The 17,930-nt window shown below is 36.5% G+C and overlaps 1 long non-coding RNA gene across 4 annotated transcripts in view; it reads left to right on the top strand.

Annotated features, from left to right (window-relative positions):
- LOC117695432 (uncharacterized) overlaps nt 1-17,930 on the top strand; it is a 62,071-nt gene that overhangs the window by 19,290 nt on the left and 24,851 nt on the right. Inside the window, exon 5 of one of the 4 annotated variants that reach the window (XR_013105916.1) lies at nt 15,787-15,873. The exons of the other annotated variants lie outside the window; for them this stretch is intronic. This is a non-coding gene — a long non-coding RNA (uncharacterized LOC117695432). The remainder of the gene's footprint in view (nt 1-15,786; nt 15,874-17,930) is intronic. 4 annotated transcript variants of the gene reach the window in all.

The raw sequence follows: 17,930 nt of genomic DNA, 5'->3' as shown, positions 1-17,930 counted from the left end.
TTGTGGAATAATCTGTACAGTCCTGCCTTTCTCATTTTCTTTTGGAACTGTGAAATGTTCAACATGAACAGCTGGCAGCTGGGCACCAGTCTTTTCTCAGGGGCTAATAGTAGCACTCAGCTATACTGTTTTCCCATCCGGTGCCTCGATTTTCTCATCTCTACAATAGGGGCAATTAGTCTGAACAAAATCCAAAGAGCTATCCAGATTCTCGAGCTTCTCTTGAGTCCCGATAGTCTTGAATTCCTGCTAGAAACAAAACCTCACTTCTAATCACCAAACCCTGAAGCAGGTGGCAGGTACTTCACATTCCTGGCATACATGAAGGAAAGCCTTTGCCAGCAGACATGGTGTAAGGCACCAGGTCTTTTGATTTCCTTCACAGTTCTGGAGGGGTTGCTTTTGTGCCTTCACAGTACTGTTTCTTGAACTTTCCCTGTGAACACTCTTTTAGACTGTTTTGCTTCATGCTCACCCCCAAATTGTACAACTGCAGAGCCTCTTGGGCTGCCTCTGCTCTGTGTGTCTGTTTGGGCTTGGTTGCTATAGAGAGATTTTTACCTCTTGTCTCTTTCCTCTCGCCCTTTTGTCTCCCCCCCCCCCCATATGTACTTTCCATGAATTCCTCCCTATTGCTTTTTCCTCCTGAGACAGAAAGCATGACCTCAACTGTTGGCATGGTCCATAAATGGCATTATCTGAATTCTTGGCAAAATCCCAATTGGGGAATATTGGGCTGTAGTTGGTTCTAGGTAGTTGGAGGAAATATAAAATTAATTAGTAACATAATTTCAGGCTTTACCTGTCTTGTAAAAGTGCACCAGTGTTTGTACTAGAAAGCACTTTTTGGCTTTAATCCTTCTCCACTGTTTTCAGAAAACTTGGAGTTTAAATGAGATGTTTTGAGCTGAGTGGTCATTTTACTGGCAACCCCAACTTCACTAGTCCTGGGCAAGAAACACAAGAGAAAATGTGGGACTTGAAGGCTACTGTCTTGGAGTTTAAGGCTAGCTCAGTCTGCACTTGTCTTCGTCAGTCCTGCTTTCTTGCCTGCTCCCTGCCTCCAGTGTCTCATTTCAGATTATTTTCTAGGCATCTTATTGTGTGATATCTAAAGAATGGGCTACTGAGAGAAAACAATAACCAATGAATGAATGAATAAACAAATAAATAATGAGCCCCCCCAAAACAATGTGACACTCAAGAGGCAGCCCAAATTACAATGGTTTCTATTCTTCTTCTTCTTCTTCTTATCATCATCATCATCATCATTTCAAATTTATTTAAAAATAAGCCAAAGTGATACAATTTCAAAATTCAATTTGGATTCAGTTCCTGTAGGTGTTCACTGTTATGGGCAATATGCTGTTTTATATCTGGGAAGGCCCTAGCTGAGGAAATTTCCCTGTGAGCCACAGCCTGCCCAGCCCCCTGCCTGCCTTTCAATCTCAGTCCTCTTCAGTGCCCTAGAGCTGGGCCTTCGAAGCTCAGGGTAGTGAAGCATGGCACAGTGCACTTCTGGATTCTTCCAGCTGTACTCTCACTGGGGAAAATCAACTTTGAAGTAAAGCTGGGGGCCTGCCAGGAAACTGAAAAGGGGTTATTAAAAATGGCCTTTTTCAAACCACCAGTGATGTTTTGCTAGCAGAGGGTAACAGGTTACTTGGAATCTGAACTGCTTTGGGTTTTGGATTAAATTGCAAAGTTGGCTGAGATTTCAGACCCCCAGGGTCTTGAGGGCTGAAGACACAATTGAAAGCATATTAGATGCTGGCTGCATCTATACAATACCAACCAATGAGTTAAAAAGGGAGAATTCACTAAAATCTGTTTATTTAGTGTCATGAACACAAAAACATAAGCTTGAGTTTAGCCCTGTTCTTTTTAATTTAGTTTTATTTTAATAAATCCAGACTAGAATATTTTGAAAATGAAAATAGCCTGCATTTCTACCAAGCATACTGCTTTGAATTCCATTATAGTCTCCCTCACAGCCCTCCCCCAACTTTAGGTAGGGACCATTCTATCTTAAGGATCAAAGAAGCGGGTCACGTGGGGTTCTTTCCAATGCTGCTGTTTTAGTCTACAAGCTCTTTCCTGCCACACTCCAATGTACCTGCAATTGTAGAGTTAGCTTTCTAACCTCTTGTTTATTGAGGTCTTGAGAAGGCTTTGGTTTCCAAGAGTTGCCGTTCCAATATTCAAGCTTGTCCGGGCTTTCTCACCATCTCCTCATAGTTGAAATCCCATGAGCCATGTTCTGGAAGGTATTTCTCATTTACCTGGGAAGCTTGCTTGTTGAAGATCTTAGGAAAAAATCTACTACAAACTTCATTAATGTATAAACTGGCATCTCTGGCCAGAAAACTCGGAGTTTGAAGTTCTTCTTGCTTTGAACATGGCCACCTGGACTTTTATAATGGATTTGGTATTGCATGGCCTGCTTGTACTGCTCAGGGCTTGGAGGCTCCTAAGAAACATGTCCAGAGGGACCTGTGGCCAAGGGCTGTCAAGGTTGGTAGGATTTGGGGATGGGGTGGACAGTAACTTATATGTTTTTACAACTCAGGACCCCAGAAGTGACTTGAACTGTTTGATTGAAGGAGGTCCCTAGCAGTGACCTCATGTTTCTATGATGGGAGAACCAAGGTTACAATCCAGGTTTGGCTGAGGCATACTGTGAGCCAGTAGAGAACAGGGATGAGGGCTTTGCTCTGTGGAGTAAGTTGTTTTAGTCTGTAGTTGGGAAGCAAGCAGTTGTGCTGAGTGTCAGTCAGTGACAAGTTCTACTCCCAAGGAACTTGATGCATTCTTCCTCCCAGTGTCCATTTCCTAGGAGCAGAGGTAACACACAAAAACAACAAGTACACGGAAGATGCCAACTCAAGGTTAGCACTTCCCACGTCATCCTAATCCTGTTAAATCATCTTAGGTTCTGCCCTGGTCCTCCTAGTTGTCCCTTCCTATGGGATATCTGGGGTGGGGGTTTGTCCTTGATTCTCTAAAAGCAGTTGATGGAGGGAAGGTGAGGAAAATTTTCTGCTGCCATGGAAGGCCAGTGCTGGCCAGAGGCCAACTTTCCTGAGTTTCTCCCAGGCGGATTCCACAATAGATGGGGGTAGGAGGAGGCACAATTGGCCCAGACTGTTTTTATTTGGTCTGCAGTGTGGGAGATCAGACGTTCTGAAGAGAATTGAAAACACTTCTTTCTTTGGATTCCTGGGGCTGTGTAGGGGGAGCTTGGGCCCCACTTGGCACAGAGTTGATTACAACATTAAAAAAAAAAAAAACCTCCAATATTGTTGCCCAAGGCTGAATGGAAAGTTTTCCTTCTAGTCAGAGCTGACTCCTAACCCCACACCTTCTTGAGCCTTTGATTAGCAGACACCTGCCACCAAGGAGACTAGAAAACAATAAAGTTGCAAGGGGCTGCTCACAAAGCTGTCCAGGGTCGATCAGCACCAATGGCTGGATGGGAGAACAATGTTCTACCACTTCTGCTAGACCCTGAAGGACCCCAAGTTCAGAACTTGTATTCAAAATTAACAAAACAAGGATAAAAGCAACTCTCTTTGAATCTGCTGAGTTTTTAAAAAACATTTCTTATTCATTTATATGTACTGAACTAATCAAAAATATGATTTCATTAAATGGCACTGTGTCCAAACCTTAACCTCAGCTGATGGCTCTGTCTGAGGCAGGAATGCCAACCACCTCCCATTTTATCATTGCTTTCTATTTAGAATGTTTTAAGAGAAGAGAATAGAGACAGGAAGATTGCTATTTACTGATGGCCACTTCAGGGGAGTGTGTGGTTGACAAGATAGTGTTGGAAGAAACTTATGGCTGATGCAAAGGAAAAAAATAGCAAGGACTCGCAAACAGAGGAACTCTGCACTTACTAGATCCCTCAAATCAACTGGCAAACAAACGGCCTCTGGAGCTAAGCCACATTTCATCAGTGCAAAGAATTTTGTGAAAATATTAATGATTACTTATTTATAACCCCATGTACTTTCAAAACATATTTTGGATCACAAGGCATACAGATTTTGATCCAATGGGAGGTCATTGTAAAATGGCTCCTTCTGCAACTGGCCCTGATGAGCTATTTACCCAGAGCAAAGCACATTGGCCCAGTTGTCTTGGTGATAGACAGCTTGGCAACAGGAGCTGTCTGCACAGCTCTGAGGTGGGGTTGAACTGTCTGTAATGTCTCCATTCAAGTTTGGCTAATTGAAATCAGGAAGAAAAATTAATGTAGAAAGAAGGCGAAAAAAAAAAAAAAAAAAAAAACCCTACACCTCCAGTCGGGTTTTGCACGCCTGTTAATGTGCTAGTTTTTTTAAAAAATGGTTTAGGGAATTCTGTTCTGTTATTTTTACTGTGTTATTGTTATATGTGAGATGGCACATTAGCTTCCAAGACAGGGCTAGAAGTTGTGGCAACATGCCAGTTTCCCAAGGACCCCAAATCAAGTTGAGTTAAGCCACTATCCACACTCCATCAGCAGAACATCTGAGGCAAAGAGCAAGAGTAAGTATGGAACCTGTTTCTGGAAGGTTACATTGCTAATGCCCTGCTAAAAATATTGTATGCGTAGACAAGAAAGGAAACAATGTGTTCAGAGCCAAAAGAAACCAAGACAGGAGCCCTTAACATCAAGGCTATGGACCTCCAGAATTACATGCAAAAAGCTGTGTGTATTCATATTGATATTTTTTTTGAGTCCTCGATTTTGATTATATTGTCTAAGGATGTGGACTATTTTTACAGGTTTTCATGTTCACAGGATTATCCCTGTTTAGTTTTCCTGGTATTCAGTAATCGGGAGACAAGGGAATGGGCAGAAACTTTAGATCCATTATCAAGACATACTATGTAGTTCACAATAGCTGGATGTGGAGATATATTACTTAGCATATCATCTTTCAAATAAAATGAAAAGAAACATTTTCCTTCCTCTTATCATAGTATGTAACAGAATAAAGTTTAGACAAGTGGAAAAACATATACAGGTTTAATATTTTTCTAATTTTTATCTTTATTGAATTCTTTCTTTATTCTTTTAACTTATCTTTTACTTCCATGAGATATTGAAATGTTTCCTCATGTCTCCATGTTGTAAAGTTTGTGCATCTTTAGGCAGCTGTTGGTCATAATGGCACTTCATTTGGTGACACAGTATCCCTTACTCGGGCACCGCTAGCTAACCAGTTTCTTTTATTCTGTACCCTCATCGTTTCCAGCTTAGTACTGGAGGCAGGGATCATGACTCAGTGACAGAGATGTTGTCTAGTATGGGCAAGGCTCTGTGCTCCATGACTAGCACTGAAAAACTCCAAAACAGGACATGGGATATATTATTATGAAGAAACCAACAAGGAACTATAACTGTTTTGAAACTATTGCTATGTGTCATAACTTCTCTACCTAACTGCAGTACCAGTTAGAGAAGTTTGCTTTTTCCTTTGTTACTTTTTTGAATATTGTTCTATTATTTGGGGTGCATATGGGTGCTTGTATATGTGTGCTGATGTATGTGTGCACATGTGTGCATGTGAGATTGAGGAAGCTAGAAGTCAACATGTAACTTCTTTAATCCCTTATATTTTCTAGTGTATATCTATAAGGTGTATATGTGTCTGTGTATGGTGTGGTATATATGATATGTATGATATGTATGTATGAATGCATGTGTACATGTTTGTGAATGTGGCTATGCATGTGCTTCACCACATATGTGGAGGTCAGAGTACAATTTTGTATGCCATTATCTGCCTTCTGCTTTGAGATAGGTTCTCTCTCATTCCCTACTGTATGTGTCCAATTTGATGGCCCGTGAACATCTAAGCATCCCCATTTCTCTACCTCTTTCTTCTGGTAAAAGTTCTGTGATTACACATGTTCCCATGTGTATATAACATATAATTTGTATATATGTGTATATGCACACAAAATTATAAAAATGCTTTTATGTAGGTTCTGGGGATTTGAACTCAGGTCCTCATGCTTGTGTGGCAAGCTCATCATCCGAAGAGCTATCTCCCCAGCCCTCTACCTTACTTTTTGAGATAATATTTCTCACTGAACCCACAGCTCACCAAATCAGCTGTTCTAGTGATCTGCTTATCTCTACTTAATCAGAAATAGGATAACAGGTGCACTACCATGCCCAGCTTTTCCTTTTCATTGATGTTCGAGATCTGAACTTGGGTCCTCATGGCAAGAATTTTACTGAGCCATCTCTCTAGCCCCTCTCCTGTGTTAAGTTCTTGGTTTCAAAAATATCAGCCATTATTACCTTTATAGTTTAAAAAAAAAACAAAGCAAAAGTATAAACCAGGTTAACTTATTTCCCACCTCCTTCCTTCATCCTCTCTCTCTACCAGAGAGATGCATCATCAGAGAGATGCAGACCAAACCTAGGGTCTTGCAAATGCGAGCACTATACCACTGAGGAACATGTGTCTGCAAGTTGACTTCTAGGTTGTGTCAATCATACTTTTGAATGTCCCCAGTTAAAGGAATGTTATAACATCATGCATGAAATTGCAGTGAGGAATCCAATTAAAGATTTCCTGTAAACTCTGAGACTAAGAACAAGAGAATACAATGTTGCTAAAGCATCATTTCTCTTTGGAGTCATTGAAAAAATTTATATATATACATATATATATATATATTCTAAAGATCCACGCAAACTCTCAGAGAATGAGAATATGATTTTATGATTTATTGAGTAGAATTGTTGAACATTAGAGATGAGTAAAGGAGGCCGGGCCACCATTCTTTGTAAATGGAAAGTATAAATATGCCAGCTCTACTCTGCACCCTGTATTTCACCTTCTGGTAAAGGCTAGCAATGGGGCAAGTCTCAGGGTAAGGACATCTGTTTTACACATTACTTGGTAATTTATAAAACTGACGAAAGCATGATGGTTTATTTATCTTAAGCCACATCAAAATGGCTGCGTAAAAGAAGCCAGGTCAGAAAGTTCCTGGCATAAAATGGGTGCATAAAAACTGGAACAGATGTATAAGTGCTGCTCTTTTCAGGGGGCTTTCTTAAATACCCCCAGTCAAAATGAACTGCTGTTCTTTTACTCTCATAGGCCCCCCTTCTGTATTCTATTCCAGAACTTATTTTATAACCAACTAAATTACTTGTATGGATTCTTATGTTGTGAATTCTTTGAGGACATGAGACAAGCCTTCATCATGTTGTCTGGTGACTTAAGTGCCTTGTAGGAATTAATTGTTTTATTTTTAAAACATATATTTTATTTTTCAACATATATTTAAAATATTTTCATATATACATATATACATACACATATATACATATATACACACATATACATATATACATATATGCATATATACATATATATACATATATACATACATACACATATGTGTATGTATATATATATATATGTATATATACATATACATACATATATATGTATGCATATATATGTAGCCAGACATTCTGGTGTTGGGGGCCTCCTGATGAAAATATGTACTTTCTCCTCTCATTGAGCCTAATGAATATTTAGTTATGTATTTTCCTGCTTTATTCTATTATTTTGGTTTACAATAGGACAAAAATTGTTCAGGAAAGTATCCATATTCTTTTGTCATTCTGAAGGATAAACTATTTTCCAATTTTAATCATTTCAAAAGAACATATGATTATAGACATTTCTTCACAATTACTAAACATTTTGGTGGTAATATGGGCTGAGAAATTAAGATGTTAAGTGCAACATTTTATCACAGCCATCTTAATTAGAAATTGTAATGCATTGTGGATTGAGGCAAGAAGAGAAACAGAGAAGAATGCACCCCAGAGAATTTAAAACCTTTCAGGAAATGTAACACATGTCTCTGTGGTCTTCATGTGAGCAGATAAAGAGAAAGTAGAGGTGTAAGCATATCTGCTTGAACATTGGTTTCCAACTTTATATCTTCTGTAATTATTTCAAAAAGAGTTGGAGACACCCATGGTATGACGAGTGTATATACTCATGAGATATATTCACTTTTGAACTAGAAGCATACAGGTTAATAGTTATTCACATTCTAGATTTAATATTTAAGTATAGTTTTTAAATATTTACCATATACACCTTGTAGAAATTTTGGTCAAATTTTTCTGTGTGGTAGCTTTTTTACTAAATAATCTTCAATGCACTGATGATGTTGAGATTCACTTATAGAATGATTTATAAAAGATATAAATTGATTGAAAAAACATTCTTGCAGTGGAATTAAAAAACTAGAATATTTCAAAATGTCAGAGACACAACCAAAAATATTCCCACAGGCTATCATGAACTCATAATTTTCATTAGTGAATAGCCATTATTGGTAACTTTATTTTCTTACAAATTGTTCTTTAAGGTTTTCATGAGCGTTCTTTAACTTGGCACATTTAATATACACAAAGAAGCCAGGTGTGGTGGCACATGCATGAAATCTCAGCACTTGTGAGACAGAGGCAAGAGAACTGGGCCACATCTCAAAAACACCCACCTGTGTGTGCATATATATACAAGGAAAGCAATTTATCTCTAACTTCATTTGTCAACATCTTTCCAGAACCCTGTGCCATCCTGTCCTAAGCATCTTTTTACTTATTCATCCAATGGAATGAATACAGTCTATTAAATCTTTACTGACAATGGATTGGTTGATCAATTTCTAAAACTAAAACAATGTTATACTGAATTAATTAGTTGTGAGGCAGAATCCAGACATTATTAAACAGAATTATATATTTGAATAAAGTCATTACTTCAACTGATTAACTGAATGGTTTTTAGACCAAAGTGACCTAGACATGTACTTGGACCTGTAAAAGTGGACTTGGATGTTTTTATGAGTAGATCAATTATCTGCTAGAAACAACTAACTTATTAAAATTAGTTTATTTGACAACTATGTTGACTGTATACAAAATCAGAAAGCACTTGCAAAATTGGACATTTTATATCTACTTTGAATATACAAATTTTTAAATAATAATTAAAAGTCTACTTGAGAAGTTTGAAGCTTAAAAGAAATCTCATAGCCCCTGCTAGCCCGTATTCTATCTACAGCCCCACTGGTCTGCTGAATTAGAGGCTCATGCTTCACTTTTCTTTTGAGAGCATGTAGTTTTCCAAAAGTAACAACAGCAACTTTCTGTTGGGCACGGGCTCATTCCTGGAACCAGATGAAAAAGTTAAAATTAGTTATTGGGAATTGTGTGTGATCTACAGAAGCAACCAAAATAGCTCATTTCAAAAGTAACATCAGAAATAAAAATATTGGGGGAGGGCAGAGAAAAAAACACATGTACTAAAAATACACTTAGAATTCACTGCAAGTGTCATAAATTCAATTGTAACAGACTGTTAGAAACCAAAACAATGCTCCTCTATCTGCTGTCATATGAGTGATTCTCATAGAGGTGTCGCTATCTGAGCCAAGCCAAACAGAGTTACCTTCCATCTTCAGATCAGTTTTTTTTTTTTTTTTGACACAAAACTATTTGATGCAGTCCTTTCTCTCCATTTTGAGGTTTGTCCATCAAGAAGTTAAAATAATAGTCATTTTTTTATTCTTAAAAAGCACCCTTAACACTTAAGCTACATCAAAGCTCCATCTTTCACAGTTCCTTTTGTTTCAAGACCACACAACAGTCTCCCACCTCTGGGAGTCTGTGGCTTTAAGATTAACAAGGACCACCAATTCCATGCACACTAAGAATTCATGTGTAAAAATTAAACATATTTGCTTTCCAAGTACCACTTACCCTACCCTTTTTTTTCCTTCAGTTCTGAGTTAAAAATCTTGATGGTCTCTTCTGAACAGGTTTGGGAAACTCATAGTACATAGTCATGTCTGAACTAGCTTAAGGGAGTTGAGTTACTCTTATTTATAATTCTAAGACAATGAATTGAAAAGTATGGGATAGTCATCTTTTATTCTCTGGTGATATTGCTGAGTCAAGGAAGCTTTGACAATTGGTTTTCTCATCAAGCAGGAAAGCTCAGTAGGGACTGGAAAAGAGTTCTTAAGGAAACCTTTATATCACATCTATTTGTGGTGTTTGTGTGGGGAGGTTGGCTTTTACATTGGAACTATGTAAACATGGTTACTAGAAAAGAACACAGTTTTCAAATTAATGAAAATATACTTAATCTTGAAGACCAGATGTCTTGAAGACCAGACTGAAGTGTTGGAAGGCTCTCAAGCATTGGCCATATATGTTACAGTTTGAAGTTGAGAATAAAATTTAGAAGCAATTCTCTCTTTGACCCTGCTAGGGTTCAGTGATTAGGGTCTGGGAAGCCATAAGGCATGTACAGCTTATGTCTTTACTTTATGGATAACTTGACAGTCACTACCACAATCAAGTACCAGACAACCGGAAGCATTAGCTGGCATCAAAGTATCTATGACGTGCTAGGGTAATCTTTTAAATACTTCATATGAATTTTCTCACTACCCTTCAACAGAACCCAAAGAAGTATGATTATTAATTCCATGTTACAAATGAAGAATGTGATAAAAGTAGTTCCTGATCAGATGACTGATCCAGAATTCAAATCCAAAGCAGCCTGTCTCCATGCACAGTCAGCTTACATTAACTGTCACTATAACCATGAGTCTACATTTATAAAATTATTTTTCCACACATATTTGTATAAGACTATTTGTAGCAACTTAGCCCAAAATGTATAATGGCTTAGGAGTTATGTAATTCATAAAATACAGGTGATATTATTTTTCTAAATGAGGAGACATGTACACAGATAAATCACGATGCAGGATGGATAGGACTGTATAGTTTACTGACTCATACAGAATTTGACAGTTCTTGCAAGGTCTGTGAGGCAAAATTAAATGAAAGAGAATCTGAGAATAATTTAATGTGTAGTAATATTATTCCAATGCCATTAGAAGATACTGTTAGATATTTAGTAGGAACTGAGATACACCATTTTAGGTGCTGGTACCCCACAAACAAATGGGATGAGATCTTTACCATCAAGGAACTTGCAGTGCACATGGAGAGTAAACTAGGGTTACAGTGCTATGACCCATACTACAGTGAGAATTGAGGCATGCAGAGAGCACATTATAAATGGTCTTAGATATTATTCATAAAAGGTTCATGTTTTTATCCCCAAAACAATACAGAACCATTTTCTTAATGCAGTAATCTTATTAAATCTGCAGGAAAAATTCACTCTAAGTAGAGTGAGCAGATTGGAGGAAAATGAGATTATATACTTCTAACTTTGACCTTTTCCTGGTTTTTATTATATAATTGACAACACTCTTATTTATTAGTATCTTGATCTACCCTAATATATTGATATGTATACTATCTTTGCTCAATGTAATAAAAGAACTATCTTCAATGACCTCACTGTGGCCCAGCTATGGAAACATTTATTACAAACATATAGATAAGCAATACAGCCACCAGTATGTTTTTCTTGTCCTATATGCAGTCATAAAGAAACTAATGTACCAAGTCTACTCTGTTGGAATGTAACTCTTCCTTGAGAACATATACGTGTGTCTTTTTGCCTATATTCTAGAAGAAAGTGCAAGAAGGTAGTAAGAGCTCAGTAGAAAGGTTTTGTTGTAATTCAGTATCTAGTATTTTCACTGACAATGAGTCCCATAGTGGCAGCTCAGAACTTAGATCTATCCTACTTTGTTCTTAGTTCAGATAACCTTTTGACCCCTTGGTAAATTAACTGTGTAAAATTGTGTTAAAATACTTTTATGGCTCATTCTTTTCTTCTTAACATAATATACAGAGTGGTTGGAAATTTTCAGTCACACATTGAGTAAGACCTGATTTCAGATGCCCAGATCTGTGACCTTATTCCTCTGGCTTTGAAAGCCTTGTTAGATAGGTTTCACGCTACATAAATTCAGAATCCTTAGGAGTTTTAAAGGATGATAAGAGTCAAGTTCATCTATTTTCCAATATCAAGTTGATGTTCAGTGAAGGAGTTTCAGCTGGACACAGAGAGAACTGAACCTACTGTCTTCAACTTAGTAATAGCCCTTTGGGAAGACTTTGGAGGACTCTTCAAAGAAATCTGCTCAAAATCTGTCCTGGAACCCTTTCAGCCGTGCTCAGTACTGGAAAAGACTGTTGGTTATGGACAACTGCTTTCATTTTGCCCTGGTTCAAAGGCGTTCACCGCAGTCCTGCAACTTGTGACTCCAACTTCCTTTTAATTTATAGCCAAATGGTAGTTGTTGACCCCAAGCACTTTTCCAAACCTTTCAATACAAAGGCTGCATCATACCCCAAGTTTCCATGCAAAAGGATAAAGATAGTTAAAACTCAGGTGTATACATTTAGTGTAAACCAATATTTTTAACTTAAAGAATTATCATTTGATAGTTTTTTAAATCAGGGAAGCCTCAAGTTGTCATATTGTCATTGGTGTTTTCTGAGTTGCTGTATGCTCTGATAAGGGAGAAGTAGTTCCCATCTTTCATGCATCATTACATAAGGGAGATTAGTAGGTGACCTGAAAAATGGAGAGAGATGGAGAGAGAGAGAGAGAGAGAGAGAGAGAGAGAGAGAGAGAGAGAGAGAGAGAGAATTTTCTATAACTCAATAGAAAGTAAAGGAATTCTGAAGAAGTCTAACAGGAATGTTGGAATTAGGTTATCCTGAGCAAATAACAAAATCTTATTGCCATTTTACAAACTATTCTTAAATCCCATCTTTCTGTCTGAGCAAAAATTTGCTTCTGATAGTCATTCCAGTTCCAGGTGACTGACCCTAAACTCAGAGGGTGGGAGGAGAGGGAGATGAAGCAAGATGTTGTTTTTGACAGCAGTTCAGGCCTGATTCAAGCTGTCTTCATCTCTGCCCAGATGTCTGAAGCAGAAGATCCATTTCATTGGACTTTATTTGATCACTGTAGCTCTGAAATGGCAAGATGTTTGAGAGGACAATCTCAGAGGGTGCATCACCAAAGTTACTTTTACAATTACAGCACAGTATTTGCCATGTGTTTTAAATAGTCATTTTTAAGTTCTAAATTGAAACTACTAAGAATATTAAGCAAAAGTAACATTATAAGATTTGAATGATTTACTAACTCAGAGAAATCATTGATATTTTTTATTTGATTTGAAAGTACATGACCCAATTTTCTTCATAGTATTTCAAAATTACTACAGCGATAGGCACAACCATTTTATACATTTTAGAGTACTTACCAGTCAGCCATTTTACAGTGGAGAATCTATGACAACTTGAATTTTGTCTAGAGGCTTCTTCAGGATCAACATTTCGGGGCATAAGACCAGGTAATTTATTTCAAAATAGAAAACCAGTAAGAGCTGACATTTGCAGCTCAGAAATCCCCAGAACATTGGGAAGCTGAAATGAAATTTCAAAGGAATGATTTATAGTGGGGAATTTTGCTTGGAAGCAAAAAATATTCCTGTTGTTTAGTGTGTACATAAGTATACACTTGTTTACATATCTATTGTATATGACAATAAAGCATGTTCTTAAGGTGTTTACATTTGATTACAGATTCTCAGAGTTGATAGAACTTTTTAATAGTATAAGTATCAAGGCTATCTACCTTCTTAACCCCATGTTTGAATTACAGCTGTAACTTCCTTTCTTGATAGTGATCCAGGGACACAAAAGTCTTTCTTTCTTTCTTTCTTTCTTTCTTTCTTTCTTTCTTTCTTTCTTTCTTTCTTTCTTCTCCCTCTCTCTTTCTTTTATAAAGCATAGTTTCGTTTAAATAACATGATCTTTTAGAGTTAGATAGACATGAATTTATGTCTAGGATCCATACTACACTGGATAATATTAGGAAAGTTGCTTTCTCTCAGTTTGGACTTCCATTAGCAAAGTCTCTCACACATAAGCCTTTATCTGGACTCAAAGAATGATCCAAGATCTTATAAGAAATCTTCTTTTAAAAAGATGTTATTTTATATTCATAGAACAGGTTTCTTGAATGCTTCTCATGTTTGCACTTTAGGATAAAGCAGTTTGGCAGAATATGTACTATGGATATTTCACTCCAGACTATGTTCCCTTTTACTAAACATCAGTCAAGATCATTTTATGTTTAATTTTCATAGTTAATGTGCTATGAGCCCAGTAATCAATATTTTCATTTTCATAGTACATGTAATACTCCAAGTGAAAACCTGGATTTAAAATTAAGACCTAGTATGGAGTACTGGCAGAGAAAAATTGCTTAATTGTGTGAAGAAAAACTTAGTTATTGTTTGTTATTGACTTGCTATCTTCTAAGATGAATGTATTCCTTCCATAACCATACGTAATCAGTTCTATAGTTTTTCAGTGTCTTCAAAGATCTCAAGTCCCAGTTATGGCTGTTTTTAACAGTAGAAAGAGCATTGTCTTATTCTGTTTCTGAAGCTTTGTTTATGCTGTGCCCAAAACTTGGAATGCCATTTCATTCTCCTCTGATTCAACGTAAATCCCATCCATTCTTCAGGGTAATATTCAGTTTCAGCTTCCATCATGAAGCCTTTCTTGGTCGTTCCAAAACATGATGCTCTTTCCAAACACATGGAATTGATCATACGCATAATAACATTTACCCCACTCATTATGAAAATCCTTTTAAAGAAATTTCCCATGTGTGGAATACCTACTATGTGCCAAATTCTATAGGGAACACAAAAATTGAATGGAGTCGTGAAATGTATACATGAACAGAGCTAATTATTTGGGCTCAAAACAAAGCCACATTAATGGATTAGCATGAATTCTTTAACTGGCTTCTATCAATAGGTACACATTTACGAGAAGCCTGGGCAGTTTTGATCTGACATGAAAGGAAGATATATTTGTAAGGGAGCTTGAAATAAAGCTGGAGAGGCTTGAAGATTTCCTAAGGCTAAAGATTCCAATAACAAGGAAAAGGATCTACAGGGGAAATAATTGTATGTAGAAAAAAAGGCAAGAGAGATGTCTGGTATTTGTTCTCAAATAAAATGAGCTTGTAGGTCATTATTCTCATCCTCATAACCAGGAAAAAATTTTAAAAATCACTTCTTCTTACATGCACCAGAGAACTGAAGTCCCAGAGAAAGTACATTCCTCTAGTTGGACAGATGGGCAGATACAGATGACCTTGGCTCATAAGAACAGAAATCTAGGAGCAAAACATCAGCATTAGAGCCAGTTGTGGGGTAGGAAAACAAACGAGTTGATGAATTGCTAGAGGCTCAGAATAGACAAGTGTGAGAATTAAAAACTCCAACAGAGGCAGTTTTATTTGTATGAGTTTTATCCACAGGATCTGTTGGAAGTTATGCAGTCAAGATAGGAAAAAAAAATCCTTGTTTTTTTCCCACAAGGAATGGACAAGAGTAACCATTTGTAAATATACTCAGAGCATTCTACTATACTTAAGGCTTATAGTCCAGGGAAACTGTTCTGTCGGAGCCGGACTGAGTGAGGGTTTATGAGTGCCCAGCTGACTTTGGAAAAGATAAATACTCAACTTCAATCCCCCTTATTCTCTCTGTATCATTTAAACAGGGGGCTGGGGGCGGGAATCAACCTGAGGAGCACTTATGAAGGGGACACAGGCTTCTGAAAAGATTGAGACCATGTTATAGGACTGCAGCATACTTGCCACTGCATCAGCAAGAATTCTGAGCAACAACAGGAGACAATTGAGAAATATCTAGAGAAACCTGGAGGTAATTTATCACTAGCAGACCTTTTTTTTTTTTTTTTACAAGAGATGTTGAAAAATATTCTTCGAAAATAGACAAAATAATTTAGATAAGAAGTGTGGATCTCTGGGAGGAGAGGAAGAATATTACAGGGTGAGTATATAGAAGTAAAAATTTTCATTTTTATTTCCTCAAATATGTTTTATTTATTTTTCCCCATACACTAAAGAAAACCAAAATTTCATTCTTATTCTCATTTTTTTTCTAATAGGTGAACAGCAACATTATAATTGGTGATTATCTTATAGATAGGCAAAAAGAATGACATCAATATTATAAGGAATGAGAAGAATAATTTGGGAATCTTGTTATATTTGTAATACTTATGAAGTGGTGCAGTGTTAACTGAAAATGGAGTCTGATCAGCTAGAAATGTATGTTATGACATCAGTGGCAAACACTAAAATAAGGCTGGAATTTAGCTAGTGCAAACCCCTGGGTCCTATCTCCAGCAGTAAAAAAAAAGTATAGCTTACATTCTAAGAAAAACTGAAATGAAATCATATATGATATCCTGAAGGCAGAAATGGAGTAGAAGAAAGGTGAGACCAAAAGCAAGGAAATAAATACATAGAATGGAGAAATAGTAAGAAATACGGTAGATACCAATCCAGCTTTACCACTGGTGGTTTCAACATCAATAGGTCTAATACTCCCAATTAAAAGCCAGCTGGGGCTGGAGAGATGATCAGTGGTTAAAAAGCATGTGCTGCTCTTAGAGAAGACCCAAGTTCAGTTTCTCACACCAACATTCGTCACCTTATAACTGCCTGTAACTGCACTTCCAGGAGTATTCAACCCCTCTGGACTACACAGGCTTCTGTACTTGTGTGCACATATTGACACGAATACATGTAATTAAAATAACAAAAGTAAATCTTTAAAAATCAGATTTTCATAGTTAAAAAACAATATTCAAAAGTAGGCAATCTGTTAGTATATTTCAAGGTTTTCCTAAAGTTTATTAGTTCTTCTACTGGACAGATCCAGTAAGCAGAAACTCATCAAAAATATAGTAGAACTAAACAAGATCACCAATCAACTAAACCTAGCTGACATCTATATGATACATCAACAATAGAGTATATTTCCCTTTATAGTTCTCAAAGAATATCACATGGTTCACTTTCAGGATATAAAAGGAACCATATTAAGTTTTAAAGAATAGAAATGATACAGTGTATGCTCTCAGTAATATGGTTAAAATAGAAATGAACAACAAAATATAGTTGAAATATCCACAAATACTTGGACAGTAAAGGACACAATTCTAAATAACATGTAGGTCAAATAGCAGGTTTTCAGAGGAAATAAAAATACTTTGCATTAGATGAAAATGAAACTTATATCAGGGCTTAGGGAATTCAGACAATGCTGAATTTATAGGCAAACTTATAGTACTAAATGCTAAATATTATAAAAGAAAGTTTTAAAATCTATAGTGTGTTTCTTTCATAGGAGACTATTTAAAGAGTAAATGATACCCAAAGAAATAAAAAATATATAGATAATAAAAATTAGAGAAATTAATGAAATAAAAAACTAGAAAGGAATGGAGAAAAATAAATGAAATTGAATGGTATTTCTTGGAAAAGATTAATAAAATTGATAATCATCCAGCCAGGCCAGATAACAAAGAAAAATGGTACATGTATACAATAGAATATTATCCAACAACAAAGAATAATGAAATTGCATTATTTTCAGGAAAATGGATAGAACTGGCAATCATCATATTAAGTGTAATAATCCAAGTTTGTAAAGACAAATATCACATTTTCTCTGAGATACAAAGTGTAGATTTTAAAACAAAGACAGAAAGTAGAAAGGAACTACTTGGGGAGAAGAAGAGGACCAGCAGGAGATGGGAGATAATTGGAAATGAGAGGACAACAGGGGATGAATAGGAAGGATTCAAGTATATTATTGATATGTATGAAGATATCATAATGAATATTACTTTGTGCAATTAATATATAGAAAGCTCAGATAAAAATATGAGAGAAAAGCCACAAATAACTGAAATTAAGAAAGGCGGCAAAGCTGTGGGTTTCATAGATAGTAAAAGGATAGTAAGGAAATACTATAACCACAGATATGACAACCTCAGTGAAATGGGCCATTCTACCAAACCCTTTAATATCTAGCCT

Source organism: Arvicanthis niloticus, chromosome X, assembly GCF_011762505.2.
Source record: "Arvicanthis niloticus isolate mArvNil1 chromosome X, mArvNil1.pat.X, whole genome shotgun sequence".
Taxonomy (NCBI): domain Eukaryota; kingdom Metazoa; phylum Chordata; class Mammalia; order Rodentia; family Muridae; genus Arvicanthis; species Arvicanthis niloticus.
The sequence above is the reverse complement of the archived record's forward strand: the minus strand, read 5'-3'. Positions and strand labels throughout refer to the sequence as shown.